Here is a 27819-nt window from a genome sequence, read left to right as displayed (position 1 = left end):
TTTTACATCTCAAAATAGAAAAGATACTCCCACTGGTACCAATAAAAGGGCAACAAACTTTACAAGCAAATATCCAGTTTGTTTTATTTTACCGGGTGGAACATAATCCGTGCTTCAGCTGTCTGCCTGCCTGCCCTTGTAGCCTCCTATATTTTCCCCTCCCATGGTGAAACAAAGTTTTCAAGGCTGCCATCCACATAAAACCACCCAGGTTTGGCCCATTTCTCATTCCAGAACCTTAATTTTAATATTGGAAAAACAAACCTTGCCTCCTTTTCACCCTGCAGTTTCATCAGACATTAAATTTGGCAACTGGAAAGCCACCCTCTTAGTGGCCCTCACTTTATCCAGAAGGATTTCTAAACTTCAAGTACCCATGTGTATGGAAGCCTTTTTTCGGTTTCATAAGGATAGTCACCCTGATGAACAAATCCTCCTTTATACCTAAAGCAGTTGCAAAACTTTCTCTAAACCAGGCAATACATTTACCTGTCTTCTTACCTGATCCACAGGATCAAGTAGAAAGCTCTTCATTCAATATAAGTACAGGCAGCTCAGGTTTTATCTGCATAAGCTTAAAATCTTCAGGGAGTATGACCAGCTATTTGCAGCCTTTGCAACTAACAAACAAGAGAAAGCTCTTAGCAAAGAAACTGCTTATAAATGGATTTCTATTTACATTGCCTTTTTTGCAAGCTCCATGGTAAGGGAGTACTGTAGCACATCAGGACGCATTCCACCAGTATACATGTCAACTATCCAGAATTTCACAGAATATCCAGATTTTTGCCTCATATTTCTGGTCAGGTCCTCATAAAATTTGAGTTTTTCTAGCAAATCACTCAGGATTGACGTCACTTAATACTTACGCACATTTGAGTTTCGGACTTTATATGCTAACAGAAAAAATGTTATTCTAGCAACTTCCTCAATCTGTAGGAGTAATATTTAAAATTTGCCCCTAATTTTGCACCTTTGTCTCCCCATTGTAGAGAGATATTTCCACCAAGGCCTTTATCAGGTCAGTAGCTACCCAGTCCTTTCTGGAGGCAGCCACCTGGTCCTCAAAACACACTTTCTTCAAGCTTTGTAATCAGCCTTCTAAGGTTAGAGCTGGCTTCTCCTCGGCAGTCATGCAAGGACACATTTCCCAGCCATAAGACACTCTCGAAAACCTTTCCCTTTTATAGCTTTGGTAATCCTTACAAATGTTATTACTGCAAAAGTGAAGAAAAGTGAACATAGTACAGTTGTATACATGTACCATAAATATAGATGTTTGAGTGTCTTCATTGTTTCAGTGACCATTACCTCTTATCATCCTCTCTATAACTTCCTATGGGCTGGGGTGTGGACCTCTTCAGTCTTACTGCCCTTCACTCAGCTGATTGCCTGAAGATCTCTGTAATATCTCCTAAACTGGGACAGAATGGGCAGATCTTGCTCCCTGTCAGTGGAATGGAGAGAGGGGATTCTGGCTGGGGGGATAAGCAAAATCTGAGAAAATGGCAATAGCCGGCGATCCTTTATTCACAGATATCTTGACATCAGAGAGGAGGTCGACCATCGGGTCTAGGGGTTGGGAGCAATTCTCTGGTATACAGGCCAACAAAGGGCTTCCAGGCAGGAAATCCCAAGTATTATCACCAGGACAGCATCATCACTAGAGAGTCTACACTTATGGTAAGTATACACTACTGTACTTTCTTTGCAAGGATTATTGCAGCAAGTTGTTGACCAGATAAATATCTGTTAAGCCACAGATTTAAGAAAGTCTGCCAGACAGATGTTGAAAATATGGTCACTTCCCTAATTGTTGTATGCATACTTTTGAATTTTTTGCTAAGTTAATGGTTTGCTATTAAGCTGGTTATTAACGTAGGCATTTGTCTTGGCTGTTCTTCAGATTTTTTTGTCTGATGACATCCTCTGTAAAACAAAAATACCAACAAACATTCTTTTGACTGGTGATTCCTCTGAAGATTATCAACTCTAGAGTATGTTTGTTTCCTGGATACCCATGATGTAGGTGTACAAAAACCTACAGTATACTTTTTATGTAGGTGAACTCTGTAGCAACATGTCCAAGGGTCAGCTTCCGTTGATTTCTCCTGTCCACCTGGGTGAATCTGGGCATACTGGGGCAATGCAGCAATTGCGTCATGTACACAGACAACCCTCTCCTCCTACCACCCAACACTACAACCTGTGGTGAGAGATGCACTTACATAGCCAAACTGGAAGCAAAGCTCTCTCCACCCAAGATTGTGGTAGACAGTCAAGAGGAGAAGGTTAACACCCGCACTATATCTCAAGCAACACATAGCCCTTCTAAATCCACACCACCAACACCCACACATAGCAACACTAAATCCACAAATGCGGAGGCCCTTAACTGTAACCTGCCCAAGCAGCAATGACCTCCGAAGCTGAAATGCATACAAACACCAATCACAAACAAAGTGTCACATAGCTCACAACACCAGTGTGCCACCCAGCAACAGCCCCTAATACAAGACAAGGTACCTAACACTTTAGTCATAGGTGACTCTATAATCAGGGACACTGATGTCCCACTCACCAGGCTGAACAAGGAGAAAATTACAGTGAGCTGCCTGTCAGGTGCCAAGATCCGCCACATAACGCATGCACTCAAGTCACTCCACAACAAGTACAAATATGACTCTGTGATTGTCCATGTTGGAGTGAATGACTTGAGACATACCTCCCTGGTCTACATGAAAAGAGACATGGAAGAGCTCTCGGATCATGTGGCCCAAGCAGGTATGACCCTAACCCTGACTAGCATCCTGCCTTCGCCCAGAATGATACCACAATATAAGGACAAAATGATTGACTTCAACAATTGGCTAAGCTTCTGGTGTCATTCAAAGGGGATCCAGTATCTGTCTGCTTGGGACGACATGATCGACAGACCACGATGCTTTGCCAGAGATGGTCTGCACCTGTCGCCCCTGGGATTCAGGTTACTGGCTAAGGCTCTTGCCACCCCTGTAGTGCCTTTTTTAGGCAAAGTTCAAAGGACAAAACCACCACCGTAACAGGTACAAACATGCAAAATCTCAATGCTAGAAGTCTAAACCTCAGAATGTACTCTCTCAAGGCACTACTAAAAATGGAGAACATAGATATCTGTGCAGTAACTGAGACCTGGTTCAAGGCTCCAGAGAGCACCCCTGCAATACCAGGCTACAACTCTTACCACACTTTTCGGCCACCAAACCAGGTTTTAAACACGAAAGGTGTAGGAGTGTCCATATTCCCCAAGGATATTCACACCACCAGGTCAGTTGCCCAACAAAATGTGTCTGAAAGTCTCCAGGTGCAACTAACACTAGGTAAGACTGCAATCCAAATTTTAGCTTGCTACAGATCCCCTACCATGCCCCAAGGTTCTCACTACACCTTTCTAAACATACTGGAAAATATTAACATACAACCAAACACCCTAATACTGGGTGATTTCAACTACCTTGCCATTAACTGGGAAAACTACTCGTGTACCAACACCTTTGCCCAATGGTTCTTGGAATTCATAAACTCCAATGCCCTGGATCAACTAATCCATAGTCCCACCAGGGGCTCCAATATCCTAGATCTGGCCATTACCAACATGGGAAATTGATGCTCCACACCAATGGTCACCCCCTCGTTGGTCAGGTCAGACCATAAGCTAATCACCCTTAACATCCACATCCCACCCCCACCCCCCAGTAAGGAAACCTCCATAAAAAACTTCTCCAAAGCCACCTTCATGCTACTTAAGTCAGAAGTTACAAACTTCATGACACCCATGCAGATGGGAACTGAAAGTTCGATTGCTGAGTCCTACACTAAGGCACTGTACGAGCACATCTACTCATGCATGAATCATGCCATCCCAAATAGAACCAAGATGCCCTCCGCCAAAAAAAGGAAGCCAATCTGGTGGTCCCCTGCCATAAACAAACTTTACAGCAAAAGGAAGAAACTGTTGCAGAAAAGAGGAAAATCCCAGGATGCAAAAAACTCCCTTACCAGCCTCAGTAAGAAGCTGAGATCCCTCATAAAATCCTCCAAAGTTAGTTACGAAAATAAAATTGCCAAAGATTCCAAAGACAACCACAAGGCATTCTATAGCTATGTCAGGAATCTAAATGGCAATGCTCAGATCTGCTCTGAGCTACAACAGAATGGCATGAAATATACTGATCCCAAGGATATTGCCAGTATCCTGACAGATCGATTCAGTGCCAATTTCACTCCCCAAATGGCCCATCTCAATACCAGAAGATTGCCAAATTCCAGTAATAATGGCCACAGAGGTAAAAAACGCACTCTCCAAAGCTAAGAATGCAGCATCCATGGGACCAGATGACATCCCGGGCTATGTACTACATGAACTACAAAATGAACTGGCACCTCACCTAAGTGTCATGTTTAATCATACCCTCACCTCAGGCTTTGTGCCCACTGAATGGCACACAGCTACAGTTATCCCACTCCACAAGGGGGGGTTCCACCTTGGATCCCGGGAACTACTGCCCCGTCAGTCTGACGAGCCTGATCTGCAAGGCCATGGAATGTATTATCATGGAACTTATAAACAAAGACATTGGCAACCTTAAAACACTGGACCCTACCCAGTTTGGGTTTGTGAAGGGCCGATCTTGTCTCCTGAACCTGATTGACTTCTTTGAATCGGTCTCCAGAGCCATGGACAAGGGTAAGGCAGTCCACACAGCCTATCTGGACCTCACCAAGGCCTTTGACACCATCTCCCACTCTGGAATCATAGATAAACTTACTAAGCTGGGCATTAATCCCTATGTCACTCGATGGGTTGCCAACTGGCTTACTGACAGAACCCACACTGTAAAAGTAGCTGACTCCAAATCCAGCTCCAGACAAGTGACAAGTGGAGTACCTCAGGGTTCAGTCCTGGGACCTCTCTTGTTTGGCATCTACTTCTCTGAAGTACAGGCCAACACTAATGGACTCTGGCTAACAAAGCTTGCAGATGACTGCAAACTGGGAGCCATTATTGAATCCCCAAATGATGTGGATACTCTACAAAAGGGCCTTACAGAAACAGATGCTTGGTGCCAGAGTCATGGGCTTTAGCTCAATGCCAGGAAATGTATAGGTATCCCCTTTGGGAAAAAACATGTACCCATGAATTACCACATAGGTGGCAGTACACTAAACACCGAAAGTGTGATAAGAGACTTAGGGACACAGGTGGACAGTGGTCTCACCTTCAATAACCACATCGCCACAACAGTCAGGAAGTGGCACACCTTATCACTAAGGGCTTTTCATCAAGAAAAAAGGAGGTCATTGTCCCACTGTACTCATCCCTCATTAGACCCATTATAGAATACAACACCCCATTTGGTATGTACCTCTCAAGACATCTGCAACAACTGGAATGGCCGCAGAAATACCTCACTAAAAGAATCAGGCCTAAAGCAGATGCCCTATGCTGACCGCCTTAAAAAACTCCAACTATACTCTGTCGCATATTGTCCACTCCAAGGCAGTCTCTGCTTAACATACAAGGCCATTTCAAACCCAGAGCTGTTGGACATGTTACACGTAAAGAAATCTCAATCCCTCAGAGCCACATGCTCCAGGGATCTAAACCTTGTCATCACAATAAACAAAACATGCTGGAGGGATAGGTTCCTGAACCAGAGACTCCCCAGACTCTGGAATAGACTGCCCATGCATGTCAAGCAGAGCTCCTCTTTGGCCCTCTTCAAAAGGAATCTTGATGATTGGATAGGAGAAAGGAAATTTACCCTGGGGATCACGTCAGTTGCCCTGCTAGACAGGGGTCCAGGAAAGTAAATAGTGTGGGGAAGAAATAGCCAGGGAATTGTTATGGCTAGGCTTGTATAGGCCCTAGGGCTGATAGCCTAGTACCAACCTATGAAAACATTGTGCTACGTTTATTTAAGACACACTTGTGAGATGAGTTAAAAACTTTAATGACATTATATTTAATAAAGCATTTCTTAATCAGGGTAGAGCACTGAAGTTCATATCTCTTTCAGTCTCAAACAAGGAGTGGTGTCTGGTTAAGTGACTTGCATGGAGTCATACAGTAGACAAGTGGAGGATGAGATATTCAAATTCTGGACCACAGGAACCAGTGCATTAACAGGTCATAGCTTTATTCCTCTGTACTAACTGCAGGAGCCTAAACAAACAAAAAAAAAAAAAGCCAAACCTGAGGCTGTCCTGCAACAATGTATGTGTAGTTACTGAGACATGTTTTCAGAGCAAAGAAAGGTCTCACTCCATGTGGGAGGTTGGCGTAATGGTTAAGGTGCTTACCTTAGAAACATAAGGTGCAGGGTTTGATTCTCACATGGGGTAACTGGCTAGGCTTAAAATGGCACATGAGGGCAGTTAGCCTAGTACTAATCTATGAACCTATGAACTTTTGGGTATACTGCCTATCATATCTTCAGAGTGATTGGCCATAGTGCGAGAATATAAGCATTTGTCAAGGATATCATCAGCTCATGACAGATTCCACAGGTATCACATTTGAACTCCTAGATATCTAAATTACCAGAAACAAGACTGTTGGTTACAGAACATCCTGTATGCCTCCTCCTGAGCGTAATGGCTCTTTTAACATATAAGATGAAATCTCCATTAAACCGAATATCGTTCTATTCTGGGAGTTTAACTCTCCATCAGTAAACTGGCCAGCAGACCCAACACTTCCTTGACATTATGAATCCTAACCCTCTTTTACATATAGTTAACCATGTTATTAGGGGTCCCAATATCTTTTATTCATTAGAGGTCCCAATATCCTTGATGTACTTCTCACAAATAAGACTGCTTCTTGCGCATCTCCATATGCATCATCCTACCTCGTTAACTCAGACCGTAAGTTAGTGAGCTGTTCCTTTAAAACTGGTGGTATTACCCCTGTAAATGCTTCTCTGTTTAGGGACTTTTCAAAAACAAACCTGCTTTAGTTAGTTGAAGACCTACATAAATTCTGATGTAATCCTTCTGTCTTGAATCCTGTTGCTAAATCTGCTGTCTATGGCTCTGACTCCGACTCCTACTTAAATAGCCGTGTTGATAAGCAGTCCCTGTCTGGACCAAGTATAAAAAGAAAATTAAAAACAAACTACAATGGTGGAATAACTATATTAATAAGTTATATAACAAGAGAAAAACGTTTCATGCGTATAAGACGTCTCATTCTACCTACATTAAGAGAGCATTTAAGCAAACTAATAAAGAGCTTAAGGGAACAGTTAGGAAGATCAAAGCTGTGTGTGAGCTTAATATAGCACTAAAACCAAAAACAACTACATTTTTTCTTTAACTAGGTCAGAAAGTTAAAACTAACAAATAAAAATATTCAGAGCTAGTCCACCGTAACACTGCACACTCTGACCCAATGTAAATAAGTAATACCACGTTATAAATTTAGTGCAAATTTGATACCATCTATGCTTACAGCTATTTCATATATTCCACATTCCAAACCAACTGCTTTAATTACTTTGGAACAAGTTATCTCAGCCCTCTCAAAAAGCATAGGCCTTACAATATTCTAGTTTTTTTTCTGATTGTCATTGCCAAATATGAGCTATTTGAACCTCCGAATATCTTCTTTAATCTAAGCGTCTTTGCTGGCTACATTCCTGAACCCTGGAAAACAGCCTGTATAATGCCATTACACAAGAGTTGGCTGATCCATGGACTCTGATGACTATAAACACATTAAACTTATTAGCTAGTCATGGGTAAAATTATGAAGTGGCTCGCTCGTCATTAACCTGGACATTGAAAGTATCTTAAAACTGGGCCCACAGCAAGTCTGCCTGTTTAACCTTATTAATCTCTTTGAAAAAAGTAAATTAAGTGGTTGGCAGCAGTTATACAGTATATACAGCATATCTGGACCTGGCCAAGGCCATTGAGACTATTCCCCATTGCAGGTGTTATTGACAGACTTGTAAATCCTTATAGTCTTAGGTGGATAGTTAACTGGTATCTAACACAACTCATGTGGTTAGAATCACAGGTGCATTCCTGAAAGGACTCCATAGCGCAAGAGTTAGCACACTGGTCTTGTAAACCAGGGGTTGCAAGTTCAGGCTGGCATAATGGTTAAGGTATTTGCCTTACAGACACAAGGTGCAGGGTTTGATTCTCACATGGGTTAATTGGCTAGTCTTAAAATGGCCTGCAAGGACAACTAGCCTACAACTAATCTATGAACCTATGAAAGAAAGAAAAGAAAAAGCTAGCAGTGGTGTACCACTGGGCTCAGTTTAGGGCTGTCTCATTATTGGCATTAACGCCTGACACCTTCAAGCTGTGACTATACATGCAGACGACTATAAATTGAATGTTGCAATTGAATCTTCCATTGAGTCACAGTTTTCCCAACATAGTTTAGATCATGTAAACGGTGCAAGAACAATGTGAAAAACTTTAACATCGTTTTGGTAAAAAAATTTTCCTCACATAACATATAATTGAAACACCCTCCCAATCAGACACTGTCATAAGGGAACTAGGCACCCTTTGATGTCCTTATCATTTAACCATCATGTCTCCATAGTAGTTTAGAAATCCTTCTGACTGGCTCATAAAATTTTCCAAAGTGAACTCCATTAGATCCAAATAAGCCTTAATTCCCCTTTACTCGTGTCTCATATCTCATCAGACCTATTTTTGAATATAATACACCTTTTAGTATGTGTTTGCATAACGTTATCACTCAACTTGAGAGAGCTCAGAGATTTGGTGTTAAACAGATCACTGCTGTCAATAATCTTATTTATCCGGAGAGACTGGCAGCTCTCTCTCTAAACTCATTATGTTATAGACCTCCCTGTGGTGATCTGTTGTAGTGATCGATTCCCTAACCTTTCGAGCCATGTAAGATCTAACCCTCTTTGACCTCTTATTCCTTCACTGAACAAATTGTACCTCAAAAATCTGGTTAAAGGAATTAAACCTTCATCAGCAGTTTAAAAGATCACATCGGTGTGATGGATTTATATCACAACATATCCCTCACCTCTGGAACAAGTATCCAATGCATGTCAATTAAAGTAGCATCGTTGCCACCTTCACTGTAAACCTGGGTAATTGCACAGATAGCCTCAAATTCTTCCATGATTTATCTGCTTTGCCCTCCTTGAGGCTGGAGAGAACACTTGAATAGGGGTTTTTGGCCAGGCTTGTAATGGTATGCAGACTGATTGATAATACATACCTTTGGATAGGGGGTTTTGGCCAGCCTTGTAATGGTCTGCTGAAAGAATTGCTAATACTTACTTATGAACCACTGTCATATTTCACAAGTTTGCTTTGACAGAGGTGAAAGCCATCATACCTTTGCTGGGGGAACCCTCTCAAAATCCTAGGCTTTCACTATCAGCCACCCTGATAATGGAAATATATTATGATAGTCTCTTAAAAAGGAAAGGTAGGTAGATAGAGAAAATTAAACATGCCCTGAGCTGTTGTGGTTGGGGTCCAAACAGAGGCAGACACAAGATGTTCTTGTGATTCAGACAGTTAACCTACCCAGGCCTTTGTCCCCTGGATTTATGAACCAAGAACAAGATGGATGCAGATTTTAAGTGGCCAGTTTCAAGATACAAGACCACATGATGTCCATTCTGGGACTTCAGTAGAGTTAAAGGTTACAGATCTTTAAACATGTATACACATATATGTTACACACCTCTTTTTTCAGAAGCCAAAATTTTCCATTCTCGTACTAGATGGATTATATAATATGCATATTTTATATCAAGACATTTTGAATTCAGACAGTTGATCACTAAGACTTTTTATTTCTTTCACATCTAAGAACAAACATTATTTCTTATATTCTTCTGATTTTAGATACAAAGCTGAAGCACCTTCTTATAGTAGAAGCATACTGCTATTAATAAATGCATTCAGTACTTTTCAGTGCTTTGAGAAATCTTAGTACATCTAGCTGGCTTTCTGTGCAATTTTCTAAACGAAAAATACTTCTGAAAGTCTACAGTCTGTGTCAGTCCTGATGTTGGCAGCCTAAAAAATCACTTTATGTAGTACATCATTAAGGGCGGCCACGGTGGTGCAGCAGTTAGCGTTGCCGCCTCACAGCAAGAGGTTCTCTGGTTCTATCCTCAGCTGGGGTGCCTTCTGTGCGGAGTCTGCATGTCCTCCCTGTTATCGCGTGGGTTTCCTACGGGTGCTCCGGTTTCCTCCCACAACCCAAAGACATGCTGTAGGTGTATTGGACACTCTAAATTGGCCCTAGGAGTGAGTGAGTGCGTGTGTGTGCCTTCTGTGGAAGGTTGGGTGCTGGACTGGCAGCTCGACACCATAAAACTCCACTGCCAATCATGAGCGGACAGGTGATCCGCTGGGGTGACCCCTAACCGGGAAAAAGCCGAAAGAAGAAGAATAATATGTAGTACATCATTAGACAGACTGTTTTGGTCTTATTGACATGGATGGACCCTCTTGCTCATCTCCTGCTGGAAATATTTCTGGAAATACCTATGTGGTCATTTCTCTAGAGTCTGCTTTTACCTACTGCTTTTCTAGTGTTGTCAAGAAAACAGTCTCTGTATTAAGCACAAGTCACTTTACACAAATATTTGTAATTTCTAGCATGCATTTTTCCATCCTCGTTATGATCAACAAGTAAACTAAGTTGCTAATGTTGTTTCAGAACCACCGCTCCTACTTTCTTCTCATTGATACCTTAATGTATTTTCACTTTTCCACTTCCAGTACTTAGGTTCATAGATTAGTACTAAGATAACTGCTCTTGCAAGCCATTTTAAGCTTAGCCAATTATCCCTTGTGAGACTAAAACCCTGCACCTTGTGTTTGTAAGGCAAACACCTTAACCATTAGGCCACCCTCCCAGCCCACTTTGATGAAAGAAGGTGACTTCTGTTTGCACTAGTTAGATTCAGTTTCTAAACAAAAAAAAATAACAAGCAAAAAAACAAAAAAAAAAACAAAAGGTGAGTACACAACTATATAGCCAAATAAAACCACGTTGGAACAGGATATTCCACCAAAAAAAGTGCACTGCCAAATCCAGAAAAAAGCAGATGTACACAATCCAACAGTAAAACTACTTTATTCTCAGTACCACAGAACAAGGTTTTTAAGCAATCAACTTTTCTATTGAATATAGCTCAGGTTTTGAGACTAGAAAGGAAGTAGATGGAGAAATTCTACTCTTTAATCTGACTCATCAGAAGTTAAACTTTTAAAACTTGTACATTACAAGGGAGAATTCCTGTATATCAGGAAAAGAAAATATGCTTCTGTATTACAGTTTGTTAATGCAGAATCATTTCTGCTTATTTCTGCTTATTTTTTCATTCTCTGCAGTCCTCTCAGTTTATCAGTTTGTTGTTAAATAAAAACGATAAGAGGTCACATTGAAATTTCTACTACTTTGAAAATCTCTTCATGTATATACTGGAACACCGTGGTCATTGTTGCATATTGATACACTTCCACCGGGTTCCCTATTGAAATGTCAACATTTGAAATGCTGAGTGCTGACAAGCTGAAAGAAAAAAAGACCAAAAACACAGGAGAAGAGCAAATTAAACATATTTTTGCAGCGGGCGGCCCTCCACCACCCCATGTGGGGGCCAAGCCCCACTCACATACCATGAAATTTACATGGTGGTGGTGCTGCGGTAGCATTGTCGACTCACAGTTAGACGTTGCCCCGTTCAATTCTCAGTTAGAGCGTCTTCTGTGTGATGACATGCGTGAATGGGCGTTCCTTTGTTGAAGGTTGTGCGTTAGGCCCGGCAAGCCAGCACGTAAAACTCTACTGCCAATCATTAGCGGACCGGAGTTCCGCTGTGGTGACCCCTAACCAGGAAAAGCCAAAAGACACACACACACACACACACATATATATATATATATATATATATATATATATATATATATATATATCAACTCCAAGATTGCCATACCTTGGGGAAAAGAAAATATTCAGTGAAATGGCATCTCGGACTTGGTATATGTGATTCCAATCTTTCAGCAATTCAATCTTAGTATTTCAGGACTCACTCTAGCAAGTCCAGACATTTCAATGGTTACCCTTCCACCATCTTGAAAATAGGGCTTTAAGTGCTATTGACCTCGTAATCTGAGGATGCTTTGAGTGCTAACGCATGCAAATAAATACATACAGTCATGAAGCATAAACATATATTCTAGCTTTGCATCAGGCTTCCTGGGACCAAAAAATGTACCATGTATTCTGGATTTGTAAGTATCACATACTTTATAGCTCTGAAATGTGATTGTACAGGCATTATAGCTTTTTTTCTTTTTTAATTTCTCCAACTCATTTGGGTTTCTTATACCATGATGGGAATGGACCCCATTCCTAAGTCAAAGTATGATTAAAGTTCATGAAATTAGCATTGTTCAGTCTTTGATGTCAGCCAAAAGTGCTCGCCGCAACACCTGCAGTGTGCCCAGTAATGATTCCTTCTGCAATTCGTATGGGGTTACATGTATTGGTAACATATCTAAATACAATTGTAGATTCTTTAAAAAGACCCATTGCTCCTACTACTATTGGAACTGTCTGGGTATATTTCTTCCACATTGCTCTCATTTGTGCGTGCATGTCCTGATTTTTTATGGCTTTGTGTCTCTCTGTACGCAACATGCTGTAGTCACTGGGTGTGGCGATTTCAATTATCAATGCTACTTTTGTCTTTTTTTTCATGGACCACTATATCAGTTTTCTAGCATCTGTCTTTTAAACTGTTGGTAATGGGTGATCCCATGTGATGTAAACATCATTTTCTGTGATACTTTGTGGTTCATGTTTCCAGTGGTTTTCAACCACTTCAGTACCATAATGTTTGCACAATCCCCAGTACAACAGTCTTGTCACATTATTATGTCTTTCAGTATACAGTCCTTCTGTCATTAGTATGTCACAACCAGCAATGAGGTGCATAACTTTTTTCAATTCTGCTTTACAAAACCTACATTTGTCTGTTTCTCCCACATGTTCAATGGACTTTGTAAACCAACACGTACAGCGTGTACAAACCTTGTAAATGCACATGTGACAAAAGTTTTACATGGAAGGGCAACCTCAGAGAACATGAGAGAATTCACAGTGGAGAGCCATGTTGAAGAAAGATACCCAGACAGTTCCAATAACAGTAGGAGCAACTGGTTTTCTAAAAACAGAATTTACAATCATATTTAGATATGTTACCAATTCATGTAACAGCGTATGAATTGCAGAAGGAGTCATTGCTGGGCAAATTACGGGTACTGCAAAGAGCACTTTTGGCTAACATCAAAGAGTGAAATAATACTAATTTCATGAACTTTAATCGTACTCTGACTTAGGAATGGGGTCCATTCCCGTCATGGTATTAGAAACCCAAAAGACTTGGAGAAATCAAAAAAGGGAGAAGCCGTACAAATCTGCCACATGCGGTAAACGTTTTACAAGGAAACCTCACATGGCAGTCCACATGCAAACTCATATTCTAGTAAGCCGTATGGCCAGTATAATGCATCACATGTTCTTGCTGTACACTTCAAGTTTGGCAAAATATTTTTGCCAATATTTCTTTCTTTAGCTTATTGCTCAGTATCAAATTACCAGCCTTGAACATCACACCTTGTATTCAGCTAAGCTCTTTTTGAAGGTCTGTATTTCATTCCTTACAGCTGATTTCTTTTTAGACATCCCTGTCATAGACTATACTTCCCAAAGCACCCACATCTCAAGATCATCCTTAGTATATTTCGTATTAAACATAAGAAACAGTGGAATTATCCATTTATGCTCAAGTTCATCAGCAAGCAAATCTTTTTCAGGCATGTATTAATGATTTAGCTTTGTTATGTCTTTTTCCAGGCTTGTATTTAGTTTCAGCAACAGGCTGAAAAATGGAGCCACTTGCTATTTTTATCAATAGGACAGTGAAAAGAACGTATAACATTCTTTCATGATTTATTAAAGGATTCGTGGCATTTCACAGAAGCGATGAAATATGCACTTTACAATAATGTGTACACCATGGTCACAGCAGGTATGTGTGATTTATTTGCAGTTATACCCAATGACATAGGAATTAATTGATTTAACTAAGCAGGTATTACTAAGCCTTGCAAAGTAAAAGGGCCTGATATTGAACTAATGTATACATTAAGGAAGGCTGTCCTCAGAAACAACTATTTTACATTTGATGGGGAATTCATTCAAAAGAAGGGTGTGACAAAAGGGGCAACAGTGATCCCGATGTACACTAACCTGTTTGTGTAGGTGGGAATACCTCTACGTAATAAATAAAGGAAAGAATCAGACCTTGTCATATGATCAGACGTTATGTTAGATTCCTGGATGACATTGTCTTTGTATGGGATAGGTCATACAGGCATTTGTGGGAATTCATGACATACTTGAGTAATACCCCAGGTTTTTTAGAAATTTAAGTGTTTAAATGACAAAATGTAACTCTTAGATGTTTTATTACAGAAAGATAAGTTCAACCAAATTTTATTTCTAACATTCATAGAAAGCCACTGTACTCCATTTCCTTTTTCCATTGGTGGTTGGAATGAAATGTGATTAAGAGACAGATGATACATTTACTCAAATTAGTTTTTGATGATCAACAGTTTCACAGAGAGACGAATGTTTTAAAGAACATATTCAGTGATAGGAGGTACCCTAGGGTATTCTACAGACGGTGGTTATTGATATTAATAAAAGAAGAGACATTGATTTTCTCCCAATACTTGTGAACTCCATCAAGAAGAAAATGGTTACTGAAAATGAAGCAAAGGATGACAAGATCTCTAGGTCTGTAGTCATTAGTTGTACTAGTGGTGCTAACACCGTTAAGGTGATTATTACATTTCTAGAAAATGGGCCACAAGTCTGGCTTTATTTATAAAAAGGACCCAAAAGCATTATTATGAAAGTAAAAACTACGAGAAGGTTTTGGTTGGTACGTTAAATGGAATGAGGACATGTGGAAAATGTCAGGCAGATTTGTCTTGGAAGGTACCTAGGTAACAATGGGCAATTATCCCAGGACTGTAGGCACCGTTGGTAAATGTAACTGTTACATACAGTGTGCAAAAGTGCATGACAAGTGAATGAGTTATGCATGAAAAAGTGTGAGAAAACTGCAGCAGAGAATACACAAACATATAGTCTATTAGGAAGAAGGACAACGGCAATGGCTTGGGCAAGGACTCTTGTCACTTGCATGGTTAAAAAATAACATTTTTATAATCGAAAACGTAACAATGAGTTGTATCTGTATGGTGGTGGTGGGGTAACTGGGAAAACATGCTTGAGTATCCAGAATTAATTTGACAGTTAAGGCTCATTGCCAGAGTTTTCCCAGGGGTGAATCACATCATATGCTATTATGAGTGTTTAAGTAATGAGAATGGCCATATTGTGGAGAATGCCTTAGTAAGGCTTTATTTATCATTATGTTTAAAATAAGAAACCAGTTTTGATGAGATTTTGTAATTATGCTTTTACATTAACAAGGCTCATTATGACAGTTGCCCATTAAGAAGTTACAAATTAAGCCTATAAGAGTTAAGTGATTTACCATTCTTATCATGTGATCAGTTTTGTCACTGTAAAGTTTTTAAGTGTGACAATTCTTGGTGTTCAGTGAAAGCACACGATAATGTTTTCACTTCTTATATTTGAATGTAACTCTTACAAAATTCATAATTATGTCAGCAGTGATCTCTGATTTAGTGTGTGGTGACATTCTGTCCAGTGAAGTCATCCTACACCAAATGGCATTCTGTTCCCTGAAGTCATCCTGCTTTGACCTGTGTCTCATCAAGTTTCATCTGAGATGTTAGATCACAGGATCTCAGCTGCTCAGAGTTTCCTTTCTGGTTCCAGCTGTCTGACTTGCTGGCCATTGACTGAACGTGGGCCAAAGGCAGTATAGGTGAATATCATTCATGTTCATAAAGTGGCTGGTTAGGACATATACTTGTTGATGCGGGGGGTGCATCACCAGCATCAGGAATTGCATTTCCTTTAACACTGTTAGATGAGTGTATGAGCAGTTAACGTACTCTCTCTTAAGGAGGACAAAAAGTTGGAGTATATTAAGAAAGATAGAAAATTAATAAAATAAGGCTCTGGAGTGTGGTACAGGCTTGAACAGTGAGACATGTTATTTCAAGTACAGAGTATTATTAAGGCTTGTAAACAGAGAAGCCACGGTAAAAAAAAAGGGCAAAGAAAAATCTGAACTCACATGTTCCCAAAACCCAAACTGTATGAAATATTATAATAAGAAATTTCTTTGCTTGGGCCTTGATGGAGTTATGCGTCAGTATCACTGCAATTATTATTATATTTTTCTGTATATGTAAATTTAACAGTCAGGAAGTTAAAAAACAAAAAAACTTTAATTTTCTGCAGCAAAATATTTTCAGAGGTATGTTTATCCTTAAGCAGTTAATGGGAATTTTTTGATCATTATTGCGGACCGGAGTTCCGCTGTGGCGACCCCTAACCGGGAAAAGCCGAAAGACACAACATTGCATTATATACATTGTAGGGCAAGGTGTTTTTCTCGAGTCTGTGGATGCCCCTCACATTTTAGTCATGTGGAAGCGGCAGTTACTAAGGGCAGCCTTTCCCTGCAGGCATGTTTATCAGTGGTTTGGGCTGGAAGATATGTTTTTGTCTTCTTGCATCCAAATTATAGTCTAAGTTTGGGTTGCAAAATCAGACAAAAAGCCTCTTGGTTGCCTATCCTATTAAAATCCATTACTGTGTGGTTTACTTTAGATGTGTTTTTTGGAGAGATTTGTTGACTTAGAAATTTAGCTGTCTTTGTTAACAAATTATGATCTAGAAATATTTTAGTGTAGACAAAAATAAGTGTAAAAAAATGAGTAGTTCTCAGAGAAAGGCAGTGAAATTGTTCGAAGGTTAAACGTCATAAAAGTAATGCTATAGCTGTCTTTTGTTCTCCTTTGAATGTGATGCTTTCTTAGAGGCTTAGCAAATGAAGGCAACATCTGAATTTTGACTTCAGGATATAGACCCTCTTGGGATCCCTGCAGTGCTTGTTTTAAGGAAATACTGCAAGAGTTGGTGAGCTATGCAAATGGTCTGCCTGCTGTATTTTTTAAAACATTGTGTGTCCTGCCCAATGTAAACCAGATAGCGAGGGCAGTTAAATGTAAAATGTGAATAATTTAAAAAGAATACATTTTAGGGGGTGAGATTAGTTTCCCCTTTTTTATGATGTCTATCTTTCCAACGTACATGACTTGCATAGTGTAGTTCTGTTTCTGAGATGCCATGTCTTGACTGTCTAAGACATGACTGATGCAGAATTTGAAGGGTAGCATGACTGTGTTGTACCAGACGTTAAACTTCTTGTTGTCAGGAAGCATTTACTTGGGAGTAAAGGCATGGAATAAAAATATAACAGACCTATCTTCCATTCTGGTAACATCAGGTCTCCTTAAAACCACCATGTCTGATATTCCCTTTCTTTTTACCATATGAAGAGTAGGTGCTGTATTGTTTCAAGTATGATCATAATGCAACTTGGAGTTTTTTTCATGTTATGTCTTATGTTCTACCTCTTAATGACCATCACTACAGGTGTAAGGTTGGTATAATGGTTAAGGTATTTACCTTACAGACATAAGGTGCAGGGTGCAATTCTTACATGAGTCAATTGGCGAGGTTTAAAATGGCCCACAAGGGCAGTTAGTCTAGTACTAATATATGAACCACATGCAAAATGTGCAGTAACAGTAGCGTTACAGAGTAATAAACAAATATCTATAATGGATACAATGGGGTGCTAATGGCTGTCACAGGATATAGTAGATAGGCAATGGAATGAGAAGTGGAGGGATATGTATGGTGACTTTATGGAACCTTAATCAGCATTCAGGGTGCACTAGTAATTTAAGGCCTCACACTAGCAGTGTGGAAACTGCTAAGGTGTTGTCATTAATTCTCCTAATAGAGTTCTCCTTTTAGGTGCTGTCTTTGTGTATAATATCTCAACAGGTAATTGCTATGGTGTATCTCTTGGTAGCTGCTACCACAACTGCTGCACTGCAAAACTACTATACTAGAAGATCAAACTAAAAAGTACCACATTGTAGCTGTTAAAAGCAGATGTCACAGTTTTTGTACTGCAAAATACAGCACTAGAGAACTGAAATGAAATAACTAAATTGTATCTGATGTAGCAGCTGCCACAGTTTCGCATTGCGAGCTACTGTACTTGAGAACTGATACATAGTATGTCCAAATTTTAAACTAGGGCTGTTGGTTTTGCCTGTGTCTTTTCACTGTTCTATTGCAAGTGAATTCTGTTACTTTACCATTTTGTGAAAGTGCTGCATTTGTTCTATTTACTCTAGCTATCTTAACATGTATTGGTTTAAGCTGCCATGTTTATCGGCTTACAGAATTTAATGGTACACTAGTCTTTTAGTGGTAGAGATACCATGCTATAGTTGTCTAGATATTTAACTTGCATTTGTACCCTGTTAATAGCTGCCAGTTCTGTTGATGTATGATTTATAACTGCATTTATCCTTTTTTAGAGTGGCTAGTTAAATGTGTATCTCTTACTGTTGTGCTGCCCTCCTACAGTCTAACACAGTTTGAATGTCTATATGTCTTCCTATCCTATTCTATCCTCCACTCTTATACCCTGCTTCCAAGTCTTGCTTTAGCCATTTCAACTTTTTCTCCCACAGTAACATCTAAAGAAATTATGTACTGCATTGCATCTGCTTGCTGACCACCATCTGTCTTTCTCCCCACAGTAGTCTGACCAATATTTTCTACTCCTGAAGACTCTATCCACTCCAAAAATAAAAAGATCTCCTTGCTCTACAAAGTAAAGCATCATGGTTGTATCACTGTCTTTTGCACAGCAACACTGCAAGGAAGAGCAACCATGGAGACTTTACTAACAAGTACATTGGGTAACGTTTATAGTATACCACCTCCAATAGGAATACTTTATTTCCTTTCCTGTCTAGACTTTACCTAATACAGCATTTTATTCTGGTTATGACATTTATCTAAGGTCTAGTATTGGCCTGCTCTCTGGCAAGCATGCAGCTCGTGGGCAGCTCATTGATCCCAGCCACTAACATTCCAAATTACAACACAGTTTCTTCTCTTATTTTTACCAACCTTGTATTTGACATCATCTTTCTCTAATTGGCTTCTCCCATATTTACTGTTTGGTCTGTTTTGCTTATTTTGACCAGTAGTTGCCTAATTACCTCCAGTAACTTTGCCTAAACCACTAACACTGAACAGGTACTTAATTAATTTTACAAAGCTAAGTCTCACATAGGAACACCATTTATGGATTTTGCCTTTCTCGGTATATGTTATACATACCTGGTCTGTCTTAGATTGTTTTTCATTTATTTTCAGTGCTCTGGGAGTCAGCCCACTCCATTCTGTCTCTGCTCCCCTACTCTACCCCCAATTCCCACCCACCCCCGCTACTCCTACATTTACACTTTCATAACTCCACCCTCTTTTTCAGAAACCAATCAGAATGCCCACCTAATTAACTCTATCCACCAACTAACTCCAAACTCATCCTTTAAAGTATACTACCTTTTTAAAGGTGCAGAATATGAAATGGATTGAGATTGAAACAAAGTTAATAAAAGCCTCTAATTGGAAATCCCCAGGCCCAGATGCAGTACCTAACTTCTGGTTAAAGTATTAACATCTTTGCATGGAGATTTAGCCATGAGTAAGAACTGTTTATATGCACACCCCAAACAGACACGAGCCTAGCTTACATAATAACTTGCCTTCTGACGACGTATAAACTATATACTGGAATTGATGCCGACAGAGTTTATAGTCATTTAGAAGAAAACTCAATTATGGCACTAGAACAAAAGGGCAATAAAAGAAAGTCATATAGAACAAAGGATTATTTGTTGTTAAAGTCATAGTGGACAACTGTAAAAAGGGGAAGACTTTAAGTATGGCATGGATTGACTACCAAAAATATTTGATAGTATCTCTCATTCATGGATAAAAGAGTGCTTAAAATAAAGGACAAATTATTATTCTAGGGTTAAAAATTCAAAGGGGGATATTCCAGAGTGCCTCTCTGTCACCGCTGCTATTCTGCCTTGTTTGTGCATTTAACAGCTTAGGCCATGGCTATAATTTGGCTCCTAGAAAACAACAAAATGTAAAGACTTCTCATATTCTCTTTGTCGATAATTTAAAACTGTATAGCTCATCAGATGAGGAACTGAAAACACAACTGTAAGTTGTCAAAAATTTTCAGATGATATAAGAATGTCATTTGGTCTTGATTAATGTGGAAAAGCAACCTTTAAAGCAGGAAAACTGCAGCACCAAGAAAACATCAGTTTGGGACAAGAATATGATATAAAAGAATTTGAGCAAGAGGGAGTGTATAAATATTTGGTGATTGATGAAATATCAACAGTAAAACATGAACAAATGTGAATACAACTTAGTAAGGAATACTTTAGAAGACTTAAATTAATCCTGAAAACAGCATTGACATCTAGGAACAAAATCCAAACTATAAACCCATTTGCTCTTCCTGTCCTAACTTACAGTTTTGGAGTGACTGACTGGCCCCAAAATATGTTGGATAGATTAGATAGAAAAACAAGAAGCATGCATCATGTTTACCAAATGATTTCTAAAAATCAGTGCATACAAAGGTTATATATTCCCTGTTCTGAAGGAGGGATGGGCCTCCTTGAAATTGATTACATGTTTAGATCTGAAACAGTGAGACTCCACACATATCTGCTGACCTCACAGGACCCAAATATAGTGAAAGTTTTGAAACATGAGGAGAATAAATCTGAGATAACTTCCCTCCTTTAAGCTAGCAGAAGCATATCGGTGTCAATCAGGAATGGAAATCAACCACAAGTAGATAAAAATCAGGCACTGAACATCTGGAAGAAACAGACAAATGTAGGTTTTGTAAAGCAGAATTGGGAACAGTTACACACCTCTTTCCTGGTTGTGACACATTAATGACAGCGGGACTGTATACTGAAAGGCATAATAATGTGTTAAGACTGTTGCACCGGGGACTGTGCAAACATTATAATATTGAAGTAGCAGAAAAACACTGGACTCTGAGCCACAAAGCATTATAGAAAATGATGAAGTCTACATCACATGGGATCATCCATTACCAATAGTTCAAAAGATAGATGCTAGAAAACCAGATGTAGTGGTCCAAGTAAAGAAGACAAAAGTAGCATTGATCATTGAAATTGCTACACCCAGTGACTACAGTGTCTTGCATACAGAGAGGCACAAAGTCAGAAAATATCCGGATTTGCAGGCAGAAACAAAAGCAATGTAGAAGAAAGATACCCAGATAGTTTCAGTAGTAGTAGTAGCAGTAATAGGAGCAATGGGTCTTATAAAAAAGAATCTACGATTGTATTTAGATGTTTTATCAATACATGTAACTACGTACGAATTGCAGGAGGTGTCATTACTGGGCACATTGAAGGTACACTTCTGGCTGATATCAAAGATTGAAACAAGTCTAATTTCGTGAACTTTAATCATACTTTGAATTAGGAATGAGGTCCATTCCTGTCACGGTATTAGAAACCCAAATGATTTGGAGAAATTAAAAAGGCAGAAAGCCTATATCTGTCTATCTATCTATATATAAAGTATGTGTGTGTGTGTGTGTGTGTGTGTATATATATATATATATATATATATATATATATATATATATATATATATATTTATTAACCTCAGCTCTCAACTGCTACTCCACCCTCTAAACACTACACATTCCCTCTTTAATACTTACACTTCTCCTCAACCATATCCTACCACCTAACAATGCTTCTAATATTCTGTCAAATAACTCTGTTAATATTCGTTACACATGCAACATCCGATACCTCCTCAAACTCCAATAACAAACTAATCTTTTGATACCTTAACTGCCACTTAACAGTCTCTTCATAGCTGCTTTTCTAATATCTCCGCACAATTATTTCTCTATACCCTGCCCTATTACATGGCTCTAAAACTCCTAAACACTGCACATAGCTAACCTAACATTATACCACTTGTATCCAATTCTCCAAAAAAAAAAAAAAAAAAATTCATCACACTTTTTTAATATCTAATCTCTATAATGCTTCAGTGTCGAAACATCCACCCTAATCCAGGTCCTAATACTCCCTAAGACACTAGAATATGTCCTAGGAATTTAAGTATTATGTTCCTTAACCTTCAAAGCCTACATAATAAATATTCCTCTTGCATGCTTGGATAGGCCAGTACAAACAAGACATCCAAGCTTTAACCAAAACCTGGCTAAATTCTAACATAAAAGACTCTGAAGTGTTACCTCACAACTGTGGCATAGCTAGATTAGACAGAAACCATAAAAAATGTGGAGGCATAGCCCTAATTTACCCCAATACCCCTAATATAGCACTACTTGTTAACAATATTCCTACATTCTCCAATGCTGAAATATTCATATCCTTCATAAACCTAAACAGTAACAAACAAATCTGCATCATTGTTCTCTATACTCCCCCAGGACATATTATACCTGTTCTAGAAGACATACTATCTTGGACTTCCAAAACAGTCAAGAGTGAGGCTATCATCTTAGATGACATTAACATAGATTGGCAATCTCTCTCATCACAGTTACCAACAAATAGTGTCATCATCTGTGTTTTTTATCAAATCATTAACTCCCCTGCTAGGTACAGTAAAGACTGCATTCAACAATCTACCTTAGGCTGGATTCTGGTTTCACATCCTACAAACTTTAACGCTACTGGCACACTTCCAAATTCCCTAAGTGATCACCTACCTACCTTTGCCATTAGAGCCAAGGTACAACTACCTAAAACATACACACTAAAATCTGTCTGGAGCCTAACTAATTTTACTCAAGACAAATATTAATGAATTACTTCACAAAATAAATTGGTCACTGCTAAAACATCTCCCTTTAGAGGAAGCTGTTCACTATTTCAACACTAGTTTTCTAAATTTAGTCAACACTCTAGCTCCAGTACACACCAAAAGAATTAAAAATAATTCTGCCCCTTGGCTAACTAAAGCATGTAAAAATCTGATGAAGAAAAGGGGTATAGCCTGGGGTCTCTGGAAGCAAAGTAAGAAAGAAGATAAAATAGTTTTCAAACAATTACACTATCAAGTAAAAAAAAACAGGTTATCAAAGATAAACAACTGTACTACATACACCCAGTTACAACATGAGCAAAAAACTAACCCTAAAAAATTCTGGTCATCTATCTCTACCCTACTTAAACCCGGGATAAAAAAATACTTTTTCCCTTCACTTAACACCCCTCCTTCTCAAATAGCTGAAGACTTTAGCAATCACTTTATCAATCCATACCCAACCTGATCTGAAATACCTCCAACTCCATCCCCTTCTCTACTTCTTCGTCTACTACCCCTAGCATTGACCCCTCACCTAGTTCTGATCTTCACCACCATAACAGCCCTAAACCCCTCTCTATTAACTCAACCACTTTCTCTTTTCAGCCCATACCTACAAGCCTCATAAAAAGATTATTGCTAAAGATTAAACCCTGCTCTACCTCTGCAGACAACCTCCCTCCCCAATACCTTAAATTAGCTGCTGACTCCATTGCATACCCATCATTATATCACTAAATAGTCTGTACTGTAATCTTTAGCACCAAGCATCTGGAAAATATCTCATATCATTCCTAAATACACAGGAGGGTATTCCACAGACCTTACCGACTTATGACCCATAGCCATTCTATCTCTCATCTCCAAAATGCTAGAAAAATGCATTCATTGATAACTAATGGAATATTTAATACAAAACAACCTACTTGCTCATATTCATCATGGTTTCTGTCCAGACCATAGCATATCCACAGCTCTCCTGTCCTTTACCGAGTCTGTAACAAGGCTAGAGATGTAGGTAGCTTTGTATCTGCTGTATTTCTTGACCTTTCAAAAGCTTTTGACACTGTCTCACACCCAATACTCCTGGACAGGCTTTCTAATTTAGGCCTTATTTCTCCCACTCTACAGTGGTTCTACAGCTACCTGTACTATCAATAACAAGCTATAAAATGGTTAAATGAAATCTCCCCTTTTCTACATAACCCCACATGAGTCCCACAAAGTTCTATCCTTGGTCCCCTGCTCTTCAGTATATTTACAAATAACATGTATACTGCCTCAGCCAGTGGACCACTCATACAGTATGCGGGCGAAGCCCCCCACCTGTTCTTGTTTAAAATGTGTAGTTTTTGTTGAATTTGTCATGTTTTAAACGTGTGCCCACCACACCCCCCCTAACTATATATATCAACTCCAGGGTCGCATGACATTGGGGAGGGGGGGCAAATCCCCAGGTTTTTGCCATGAATACTGGTTGTCGACCATATAAGCTGTCGACCAAATGAATGTCGATCAAATGGCCTGTCAATCTTCTAAGGTAGACCCATATATATATATATATATATATATATATATATATATATATATATATATATATATATTTATATATGTATATATACATACACACACATATATATATATATATATATATATATATATATATATATATATAGATACACAGACACACACACAGATGTAGTTAATAGTAAAAAATATATATATATATATATATATACATGTATGTATATGTATATATATATGTATATATATATATATATATATATATATATATATATATATATATATGTATGTATGTATGTATATGTATTATTACTTATAAGTCTCTTTATTATTTATTTAAACTCTCTCAAACATTATTTTCTTCCATAGAGCGTAGTGTGTATGTGGGGAGGGGTGTATATTAACATGTTTAACTAATCCACTTAATTTATTTATACTTTCTATATGTAATTTCAAGTAATTTGTTTTTTTTTTTATTTTATTTTTGGTTATTCTATCTGGTGAATGTAGTTGCATGCGATAAGCTTTATCTATGTGCAGTGGGTGTTGTGTTGAATGGTTCTGGATGCATGAAAATTGTTTATTTACATATATATATATATATATATATATATATATATATATATATATATATTATTTATTTATTCCAGTTTGATGACCGGGGAGGTCCACTGGGCTCGGGGAGCCCGTTTTTAGTGGAGGCCCAGGGAGAAAAGCTCCAACAGTTACATGGAATATTTAAAGAAATATTGCAGTACATTAAATTTAAATTTACAGAAAGAAACTAGGCATTACAATAGGTAGCATTCATAAAAGAAGAAACTGACATTTACAGTTTTGTTCTGGAGGCAAAGACAAGCAAATAGCCTGGTGGTTAGAAAATACAGTTTGGAATTTATACAAAGTACAGATGAGATAGGGTAGCAGGGTGAGAAGGTTCGCCAGGAGTAAAAGCGGAGGAGACCTTGACAGGTATGGGGTGAAGAGTGCAGTTGCATTTCCTGTTTGAATAAAGGTGAGAATGAAGTAGGGTTTTAAAGTTTTCGAGGTTGTCACAGGATCTAAGAGTGGAGGGCAGAGCATTCCATTTTTTAGCTACAGTGAAGGATAGCAGAAGTTGACCAGCTGGGCGCTTGGGTTTTTGGATGGAGATTAGGTTTTGGTGGGTAGATCTAAGTGTTCTATGGGGGGTATAAGGTTGCAGGATATTGGATAGTGCAGGACACTTAATGGGTTGGAAAAGTAATTTGTGGGCAGTTGTGATTTGGAGAAAGTCAAGTTGGTTGGGGAGTTCGAGCCAATTTAATGAGTGCAGAGAGGAACAGTGATGGGAGGAAGATTTGGCTTTGGTCACAAATCTAGAGATTTTATTGTAACAAACTTCTAGTTTAGAGGAGAGTGTGGAGGATAAGTTAGTAAGTAGGGGAGCGCCGTACAGTAGAGAGGGAAGGAGATAAGTAGTTGCGAGAGTAAGTCTGGTGGTAGGAGAGAGGAAGTGATTGTTTCTGTAGAGAAGGCCAAGTTTTATGTGGGTTTTTCTTTTTGTTTAGCCTGACATGTGTGTTAAATTTTAAGTGTTCATCAATGGAAACACTTAGGAGTTTAGCGGAGGGTACGACCTCTATGATGGAGGTGTTGTGGCTAGTTATATGAAGTGAATCTTTCTTGATAGGAGAGGATTTTGGAGGAGAAAATAGAAGGATTTTGGTTTTCTTTGCATTTAAAGAGAGGTGATTTTTGAGCATCCAGTTTTCGGTGGTAGAGAAGGCTGTCTGAGTCAGTAGTTGGAGATCTGTTAGGTTGGAGGTGCAGCAGATCAGGGTAGAATCATCAGCATATTCTACAATTTTAGTATTGGGTATGGCTTTGTGAAAGTTGTTAATAAAGATATTGAATAGGACTGAGCCAAGTATGGATCCTTGGGGTACTCCATTGGGGGTAGGGAAGAAGGTAGACGTGCCCTGGCCCCATTTTACAGCCTGGGACCTGTCAGAGAGATAGCTAGAGAGCCAGGAGAGTGCTTTGTAAGAGAGATTGAGGTGAGACAGATGATTTAGTAGGTGGGTGTGGGAGATAGTATCAAAAGCTTTAGACAAGTCCAGCAGAACTGAGGATACCATTTTACCAGAGTCATGAGCAGAATTGACAGTATGTAAGAAGGAGAGAAGGGCGGTGTTGGTACTATGTCCTGGGTGGAAGCCATGTTGGGTGGGAGACAGTAGCTAGTGTTTGGTAAGGAATGGCAAGAGCTGGAGATGGATGCATTTTTCAAGGAGTTTGGAGATTGGGGATAGGATGGCTATGAGGCAGAAATTAGAGACGTTACAGTCTTTGCCACCCTTGTGAAGTGGAAGATTATATGCAGCGAGCTAAAGTTTGGGTACATAGGATTCAAGTAAGGATCTATTGATCAGGATGCAGATGGGCAGGGCAATACCATTGGCGGCTGTTTTTAAGGAGGAGGAAGGAATGTTGTCAGGGGCATTGGAACAAGGCTTCAGTTTAGAGAGTAGTTTCTTAATTAGATGGGTGGAGATGGGTTGGAGTTAGAAAGTAGGGGAGGGAGAGGAGGGAGGGGATGTTTGGGTGGGGTGAGGTTGAGGATTATTGTTGGTAAAGGTCTTGGTTAGTTTAGCAATTGTAGTAGTGAAGAAGGTGTTAAATAATTATGCAATTTCAAGGTCAGATTTGCTGGTGCCAGGGTAGGGGTTGTTTTTAGTGCCTGGCCTAAGGAGGGAATAAATTGAGTTCCAAAATTGTTTTGGGTTTTTTGCATGGTTTACTTATATTTTGATGTAGTAAGACTTTTTATCTTTGATAACTTGTTTCTTGGCAAGGTTTCTTAGCTGTTTGTATTTAAGTAAGATTTCTGGCTGTTTATTTTGGAGGTATGTTTTCCAGGTTTTATCTCTTTGTAGCATAATATTTTTGGTGTCTTTAGTGAGCCATGGGGTGGTCTTAGTTTTTACTCTTTTCCTTCTTACAGGAGCTAGGGAGTTAAGGACATTTAAGAATGTTTTGTTGAGAAAATTGACGGCTGCGTCTAATAGAAGAATTTTCAGGGGATTCCAGTTAGTATATTTAAATGAATCAGAGAAGGTAGTAGGATTGAAGTTAGAGAGGTTACGAGTGTGGATGAATTGGTGGAACTGTGGGGAAGAGGGAGAAACTCATTGGATAAAGGCGGGGAAGTGGTCTCCTAGTGGGTCTGGAATGACTCCAGATTGTAAGACTTTGTTAGG

This window comes from Protopterus annectens, chromosome 7.part0 (assembly GCF_019279795.1).
Source record: "Protopterus annectens isolate FY-2018-M chromosome 7.part0, PAN1.0, whole genome shotgun sequence".
In the NCBI taxonomy this organism is placed as follows: Eukaryota; Metazoa; Chordata; order Ceratodontiformes; family Protopteridae; genus Protopterus; species Protopterus annectens.
This window is presented reverse-complemented; position numbering follows the sequence as displayed.